The sequence below is a fragment of the Peromyscus leucopus genome, unplaced genomic scaffold (genome assembly GCF_004664715.2).
Source record: "Peromyscus leucopus breed LL Stock unplaced genomic scaffold, UCI_PerLeu_2.1 scaffold_1687, whole genome shotgun sequence".
Lineage (NCBI taxonomy): Eukaryota > Metazoa > Chordata > Mammalia > Rodentia > Cricetidae > Peromyscus > Peromyscus leucopus.
In genome coordinates this window covers 7,520-16,871 of record NW_023504872.1, presented here as the reverse complement: position 1 = coordinate 16,871, position 9,352 = coordinate 7,520, and the positions used below count along the sequence as shown (strand labels likewise).

The window sequence follows — 9,352 nt, the reverse complement described above, 5'->3', positions numbered from 1 at the left end:
CTAGGACGTGACTACTCTAATATAGATAAAGTCTCATATGTAGACACAGTTTCAATATTTTATTTGCTATTTATCTGAGTTAAAATGATCTCTCAGAAACTGCCACTAGGTAAGTAGTTAACAATAGGAACAGTAGACAAAAAAAAATTGCATAAAAAAAAAAAAATTAGAGTTGAAAACAATGTAGAGGAAAAAATGCCATGATAATTAACAAATATTAATGTATGAAGAATAAGAAAATCTACCATCATTAAACCACAAAAAGTCATTCAGTTAATGGACATAGTGGTACATTACAGATAAGTAAGTGTAGTAGATAAAAATCTCTTGAAATTTTATGCATAAATTGGGGTTCTGTGTGAAGGAAGGCAAGTAGATATTGACCCCAAACTAAACATAAATGACCAAAGTTGATAGACACCATGGATTGCTAGATAACATCACACTAGAAGGTGTAAAACATTACTTAAGAGTAGGAAGGAAATCAGTGGTCTTACTTAGCACTTGATCCTGAATGCTACTACAGTCACCCCTGACAAGATGCACTCAATTTTGAATATTTGATTTTTATCATATAATTTTTACTATAGAAAAATATAGTTTTCTAATTGGATTTGAGGCCAGTTCTGCAGGAATATATATATGTCAGGTTCTGTAATCCTGAGCTAAAGCTCATTACCTTGGAGATATTAGACCTAGGTACAACCCATGACTCCTGTTTTGAATATTTTTACTCCAATCCATTTAATTGTCATGGTTACAAGATCTTTCATCATGTGTTTATGGAACACACATCGTGTTTTGTTGGATCAAATCAGATGGCTTTATTCCATTAATGCTAGGCACTGAGCCTTCAAATTGACTTAAATATTGATTTAAACTCTTTATAAATCAGCAGTTTTAAGTTTGGAAGTTCATTTGATATGAACTTCACACTCAACCCCCCCACACACACACACAATTTTCCATGTAAATATTGAAGTGCAGCCAATATTGTGCACGGCTGTGGTAGTCAGAAAATTTGTTTCAATTAAAATGTGACATAAGACCAATAAGATTGTCCAGTGTGTAAAGGTTTGGATGTTTGTTTGTTTGTTTGTTTGTTTGTTTTCAAGACAGGGTTTCTCTGTGATGTTTTGGTGCCTGTCCTGGATCTGACTCTGTGGATCTGGATCAAACTCACAGAGATCCACCTGGCTCTGCCTTCTGAGTGCTGGGATTAAAGGCATGTGCTAACACTGCCCAGCAAAGCTTTGGATTCTTAAGTTTGACAATCTGATTTTGATGCCTAGCACCCAGATGAAGGTGGATAGGAAGAACTCAAATCAGATTTTATGCTTGTTCTGCACACAAAGACCTTGATATAGATGCACACAAAGACTGTACAAACATTGCCATTCATACACACTCTATACACATATTCATAAAAGAAATGAGTCCCATACTGAGGATCCAAATAAGATAAACTTTTAAAATTTTTAAAAGTTTATGCAGAAGATGAAATTTATTCATTGATTCATAGAAAAAGAAAATTCGACTAAACAGGGCAAGGGAAGAAACTTGAGGAAAGAACAGTGTGAAGAATCTGAACTACACAAGAGAGGTGAATGCACAATTGGGAAAGAAAGATGGGTCCACCTTCATATTTGTGATTTAGATGCCATGGACAGATATGTAGCAAGTTGGATCAATCTTGAAACCTGTGAAATTACAAAGTTCAAATTAGAAACAGAATGGAAATATATTAAATGCAAATGAATACAGTAAGTTTTATAGAACATATAGAAATCCATGTTTGAGAGATGAAGTACAGAATGATGGAATTCTTGAGCAGAAATTTGATCATAGGACTAGATTAAAGATTTAATATTTGCACAATTCTGATGATTTTGGACACAAGAAACCTTATTTTATCAAGTGCTTGAGTTTGCATCTTTCATGTAAACAATAAAATTTAGTACAGAAATATAAATATGGAAGTTTGATGAATTCAAATCCCCTTTAGATTGTGAATTATTACGTCCAGTCCATGTAGCATATTCAAGACTTAATCTGATATGTTAGTCATATTTAATTTCATTGCTCACAATATTTCTTCTCTTTGCCTAGAAATGAAGTGATTGCAGCCCATCAGTCAATGTTATTTTTCTATTTGCACCTCATACATAATAAATGAAAGAGACTGTAGAACTCTATGAACTTTAAAATATGTAGGGATATTTTCTAAATGATTTCAGGTATATATTTGTTATATATATGTATTGATTTTTTTTTGTATTATTGCAAAAGTTTTCCCATCATAAACCTGTTCCTATTTCTCCACACAGAATATTTTCATTAAATGGTCGTTTTGTTTATTATATTGAGTTCTGACAAACATTTTTATTTTACTTTAACTCACCAAATCAGTAGCTTCATTGAGGACAGGTGTCTGTGAAGTATGAGATATACAAAGTTAAAATGTAATTCATTTACTCAATAATTTTTATTTCAGTTTTTCAGCAATGGAAATGGAAATCAAGAATTTTCATTATTTTCTCTTATTTCAGATCAATGTTCTAGTTGCAAAACACAATTATTTACCGTTTTTGAGGATATCTCGTATATTTTCTCTTGGGATTCCATCATCAGCAGTGGTTCTCACATAGATGTCCCATAATTCTTTACTGAGACTGGTTTCTTTTGCTACATTAAGTATAAGAAGTAAAAAGAGATGACCATTAGAAATATGACTGTTTCTGAATTTGTAGATTCTTCAAATTTTATTGTCTAGACCTATATACCATTATTGATTTTTAAATTTAGTTACTTGAGTGTTCTGTGAATTTGGAGTTAATGCGCATTACTGCTATGTCCACTCAGATCCACCACCCCTTTTCTTCTTAATCAGTACACACACACACACACACACACACACACACACACACACTTTTTTAACTTATCTGCTCTGATTTGTGCTGATGATATTTTGATAAATGTGTGGCTTTCCACTTCAAAATGGTCAACATACCAGAGTTTTCATTAATCATTTCCTTTCAGAGTCTTCTTTCAAATCACCAATGCCAATCACTAATTTAATATCTAGTAAATGTGATATTGTATTTTAAAGATTCTTCAAATCATGACATTTTACTTTGTAGAATTATATAAGGAGATTAAGTCAGCATTCTGGGTACATCAAGGTACTTCACAATTAATAGACTTATATCTGATAGACAGTTTATGTTCATTATCATAAGTATTGTTAATATTCCAAACAGTTTGATGAAAATAGAGTCTTTGGTGTAGTGAAGATATTTCTTCATTTCCCCCAAGGATGGTGTAACACATGAAACTTTGTTTTTGAAAATTGATGTCTTATATATGTGATGCCTGTCACTCAGTTCATAGACATTTCTGACTGAAATACAGTATGAAAATTTTGATAAGGATTCTATGTACCCCAAAATGTGGTCCTATACATAACTGAAGAATGACTTCCTGTCAAGTAATGCTGATTCTTGAACACAGGTGTTAAATATGTTCTTATAAAAAAAGGCAGGCTAAACATGTTCATAGCCACCTAAAATTAGATACTACACTTACAGAATGCTGCACAAAATCTTCTGTATCTGCCATTCTTTTCAACAAAATCCATGCACATGATGACTGTGGTATTTGAAGCAGGATATAAGAGAAATGAAATGGGACCTGAGACTGAGAGGAAATATTTCATTTGGATTAGATAGCATGAATGTATTCTGTTCTTTACTTTGATTTGATTTCATGTGTTTATGTATTCATAAAGTAGGAATTACAATATCAAAGAACTGAATAAGTAAATAAAATAATTTTAAAAATTCATTGTAGTTTCAGAATTAATTGTCAATAACAGTCATTACTATGTGGCAATCAAGAAGACACTATGAGAATTAAATAAAATTTAAGGCATCCATTGTAATTTTTAAGTTCTTTAAAAATTTTGTAATAAAATTAATTGATTTTATGATTTATTAAATAATAATTATACCTTACATATGTGTGTCACAAAATTCTACTTTAATATAGATTTTATATAATAAATAGAAATTGAAAAACACAAATGATAGTACATGATTTGACTAAATAAATAATCCTAAAATACAAGTTTATGCCATTTTTATATTTCCCTAAAAAGTGTGATACCCAACATGTGTAACTTTTAACTTTAAAAATTTTTAAATTTTAACTTTCTACATATGAATTTTTAAAAATATTTATCCAAGTATAATGCTGAAATTCTATAACTGTCCAATAAAATATGTAGGATCATTTTTTCTACTCTCATAAAATTTAGGTGACTTAACCCAATTACAGATTTTATAATTTTCATATGCACTTGCTACAATTTCATACTGGCATGAACCTCAAACACTGACTTTCTTACTGTATCATCAGGGAAAATATTTTATTTAGTTTTCTTCTTTTAAAAACTATCTTAAGCTATATTACAAAACTCTCAAAATACCAAGATTGTCCATATAATCAACTGACAATAATTTCACTAAATGTCATGCATTTTTCAGTGCTTCTATTTAAAACTCTTGTAAAACATCTTCTAGAAACTACTTATCCACTTAAGATGGACAGAATATGTAAACGTATCCACGAGGTTCATGGGTTGTGATGTCTGTGGCAATTTAGGATGAGGATCCAAAATGAAATAGAAAGACCATTAGCAGAATAGATTTAATGTTTTACACACTTTTGGTTTCTTTTTCACTCTTAACCCAGTTTCCTGGGAGAGAAGAAAATTTAACAGGGAGCATCAAGAATCCTCTCTTAGAAGCATCTCCACCCAGTCTTTGGTTCTGCAATGATCTCGACGTATCTGAAACAATGATGCAAATATCAACCTCTTCTGAATCAGTTTACTTTTAAAAATAATTTGTTAGAGCTACTACAATGTTAAGGACTATGAGTATGGATTTAATGCACTGCATATATATTTAGTCACCTGACAGCGTAAGATACTCACATGATGGTCTTATGATGGAAGTAGCAATTTGATGAAGAAGAAGTGTGTAGAGCTGGCATCCATCGTTTTGCCTAAATGTGAAAGGATAATAACTCCATTTTCATCAGTCGACATTGCATAGACATCCTTTATCTTCAACAGATAGATAACTCGCAATACTTTTTATCCACTATGAAGAATGGATAATTTTACTAAAATGTTCATGTCTGCTCCACAGATTGTCCTCCTGTGACCAAATTACAAGTTTGTGAACTGAGACACTGAGAGTATTTGTTATATGTATTTTATGCAGTTTGGGTAATACAAAATTTATAATATTATCCTATACTACACACACAAATACACACACACACATATACATACACATAAAAATATACACACACACATATATATACACACACAAATAAACACACATACATATATGCACACACACAAACACACACACACATATACATACACATATAAATACACACACATATATTTACACATATATACATATATAATATGTAGTTTGCGTTGTAGGATTCCTGGTTAAACAACTCATTTGCAATGTAGACTTGCCAAACACTAATACCTAGATAAAACAGATGTCTTGATTTCTGTGTTGATACACACCCCCAGCAGGGATTGCATTTGACTGCATTCTGGGGCAACATATCAGGACAACATGACCTATGTTGGTATGATATTATGATATGATATATCTGTGATGATTAGTCATCTGTCACCACTGACTTATTTTCACATATCATCAAGGAAATTGTGGCCATCCACTACTAATTAATATTCAGTATTTTGCTTCTTGTATCTGAATGAATTTAACTTACCTGATATAAAATGTGATGCAAACTTCATCATAATTATTGTACTGCAGAATATGACGTACGAGAATTCTTAGTGGCCCATTCTCCTTTATTAAATTTAAATCATCAGCTGCTAAGTAGAGGGTTCAATAGTTTTCTAAAAGCTGAAAAAGAATATGCACTCTGACTACTCAGATAAATGTTGTACTTTCAGTTTCAATGTCAGTTAAACTATTTAGTAGATATTCATAAGTATCTTATCTGAGATATGTGTGTAAACAATGACATTTCATGTTTCTGAATGCTACAGGTCTACACCATGAAACAATGTTGAGCTCCCATGAATAATGCTACAATCCTAAAATATGAAACCATGTTGAGCTTCCATACATGAATTGTATTATGGAAAATTTGAAGAAATTTGTGTTGCAAAGAAAAGTGTGCACACATATACTGCTTACCAAACTTAGACTAAACTGACATGGTTTGTAACTTTTAAGTCCTGGAACACACAAAAAAGGATTTCTCAGCTGGGCAACTGTGGCACACACCTTTAATCCCAGCACTAATGAGGCAGAACCAGGTGGATATCTGTGAGTTCAAAGGCAGCCCAGTCTACAGAGTGAGATCCAGAACAGGCACCAAAACTACACAGCAAAACTGTGTCTCAAAAAACAAAAACAAACAAAAATGATTTCTTAGATGATTCTTGATCTTCTAATCACAGGTTAGGATGTTGTGAATGGAAAACAAAAATAATTGAAGAAAGCTCAAGTATTGACAAATGGCATCTCCTCAAACAAAGTCAATTAAAGAAAATCCCCAATAGAGTCAGATAAACCAAAGAAAGAAACCATCTTTTTTTTTTCATGGACACTCATCCAACAGACTAGTTTCTGTAATTTACAAAAAAAGTAAAAAATTAGGGATTAAAAACATAAAAAATATGATTAATATGGCCTGATAAGGGTGGAAAGGAGGGAGGAAATTTTGAGGTAAAAGTATTCATATCTCATTACAAAAATGTATTAAATATCAATAATTAAGGAAAATTATAAGGGGTTATTAAATTAAACAGACATTAATCCAAAAAAGAGAGCTTTATATTCATAACCATAAGAGAAAGTTGATTAAAATTTTAATATTCAATCTTTTCCCAGTTAGAAGGCCATGGTCAGAGATAAGACTGGTGAAAAATGTTAGGAGGGCTGAGTCCAAAGGGAACATATGTCCACAGCTACTAGGCATGTAATCTGGAGAAGATTGTTTTGAGTGTGTTTGTGGAGGTTGCTCAAAGCAGATTTTAACCTAGAACAAAATCCTTACTTACCAGCATAGGAATATACCCAAAGACTTTGTGTTGATACTAGATATATTATATTCATGTTATTTAATATTCATTTCAAAAGGGCTAAAACTCACATCAACCTAGATGCTCATTGAAAATGGAATACTTAAGAAAACCACACTATAGTTTCAAAATAGAGCTGGGTGATGAATCAAATCATGAATGTTGTAGGTAAATGGACGAAACGTGAAGTTATACAGCACGAAGTGACTTAGGGTCAGAAAAACAATATCACACTCTCCTTATCATATTGACACTAGCCTCACATTCATCTTTTATGTGTTTTATTTTGCATATATTTAGAACCCAGGAAGCTTTAAACCATCCATGAGGGAAAGGTGACTTCAGAGAAGATGGATCATAAAATACAAATGAGCACATAGTAGAGAGGGGAGGCAGTGGGGGCAGAACAGTCCATGCCCATTGTGACCTACAGTATAAAAAAGGATAGGGAGTTAAATTAGATGACATGTATTTTCCACTGAAAACTTAAACAATTTTTTCAGAATTTTTTCACATGTCCCCTTTTAATGTCAATCTCCTTCTAGGCCATCTCCTCTGTCACCACCCTAAACCAAACATTCAACTTCTGGCTAGCAATTGTATTTAGGAAAATTCTACCTATTGCCAAATATCCAGAAATGTGAGGAGATAATTATTTACGTGTCAAAGCAAAGAAATATGAATACACATCCAATGAAATATAAATGGACTTACAGAATGAGCAAAAGAAATGAGAAAGGACACTCAAGTTAAGGACTTTTTTACAATTGAAGTATTCCAGGAGGCAGTGTTAGGTTGAAAGTAGGAGATAAACTATTTAGCCTATGAACATGGGGGATTCTCTGAAAATTCCCAGTCAGCAAAGAAGGGTTCCCACAGTACTAGCAAATGACTCAAATGTAAACAATCACATTTTTTATTACCAGTATTTCCCCACAAATACATTTTATTTACTGTACATTTTGAGACAAAATGTCATTCCTACACAGGAACCTACATGTTATACCTACCCTTATTAAAATATATTTCCTTTATAACGTATTTCTATGTTCTTAAATTTATGATTGTTGTTAAGTAAATCCAACAGAAGGTCTTACTACAGACAGACTTCAGCAATATTACACTAATTAAAATGGCTATTCAAACATATAAGACATTTTTGGAGAGGAGGAGTAATTGAATTCATATTTATTTGAATAATTCTATATATACCTTGTGCTCTGTTTTTTAAAAATTATGAAATGCATACTATCACAATGTCTTTCATGTATAACCATACAAATACACAAACCATATATTTGCACTGAATTATTATAATCTCAAGCATTGTTAAAACTAGAAGACGTTAAATTCATTTTCTCTGATGGATAAAATTACTGTGAATATAACAACTGCTGCTTTAAGACTGATTAGATAAGGATCTGCTGCTACTAATTATCGACAATATTGTCAAGTCTGCTTCTGCTTTAGGAAAAATAAAATTTATCTAGCATTAAGTACCTCTTCTGTGCCAAGCAAAGCCGATGACAGCCAGTTAACAGAAGAATACTTCTTATCTTGCTATAAGAATTAATTTCACTTCATTTTTAAATTGCCAATTTATGTTATTATTTGCATCATTAGAAATTCATAGGTTTTGAGCAATAACCTATGATATTCACTCTGCTATTGGCCCTAATCGTGAACTGAATGTTCCAATGGGGAAAATTCTAGCATATTTTCTAAGATTGTCTAAAGAAGCAAATTTTAATGAGTTAGAGCTTGTTACTTTGTAAACAATGAAGATGACAATTTTCATATGCACATTTTAATGCTATCACAGATGCATATAGCAGAGAACTTACATGCCTTGGTGAAGCACACATCACTGATTCCCTCATCAGCTCTATGACCCTTCTGTGGTCACAAAATCATCCTGGAGTTTAACATTAAGGAATATCAATTTGTGTTTATACAACGGAAATATACTAAATATATTAAAATGTTTAATTAGGATGGTTTATTTACATTTTTCGTCATGGTGGGGAGCATGCCAGCCTATAGACCGCCATGATGCTTGAAAGGAGGCTGAGATTCCTGTGTCTTGGAGGCAAAAGGAAGTCTAACCACTGAGCCATCTTTCCATCCCTGGTTCAAATTTTTAAGGACGTTTTCAGGCACCCGGATAGGCCATGTGGTTTTGTGCTTAGAATATTTCCTTAC

At 32.2% G+C, this 9,352-nt stretch overlaps 1 long non-coding RNA gene across 1 annotated transcript; it reads right to left on the bottom strand.

The window, feature by feature from the left end:
- Positions 1-1,481: 1,481 nt before the first annotated feature.
- On the bottom strand, positions 1,482-5,959 carry LOC119087169. The gene is made up of 7 exons (XR_005090611.1): positions 5,824-5,959; positions 4,997-5,067; positions 4,724-4,849; positions 3,586-3,696; positions 2,584-2,685; positions 2,402-2,431; positions 1,482-1,700 (listed from the first exon to the last, which is right to left on the bottom strand). It is a non-coding gene; the product is annotated as an uncharacterized LOC119087169 (long non-coding RNA).
- Between the last annotated feature and the right edge of the window lie 3,393 nt (positions 5,960-9,352).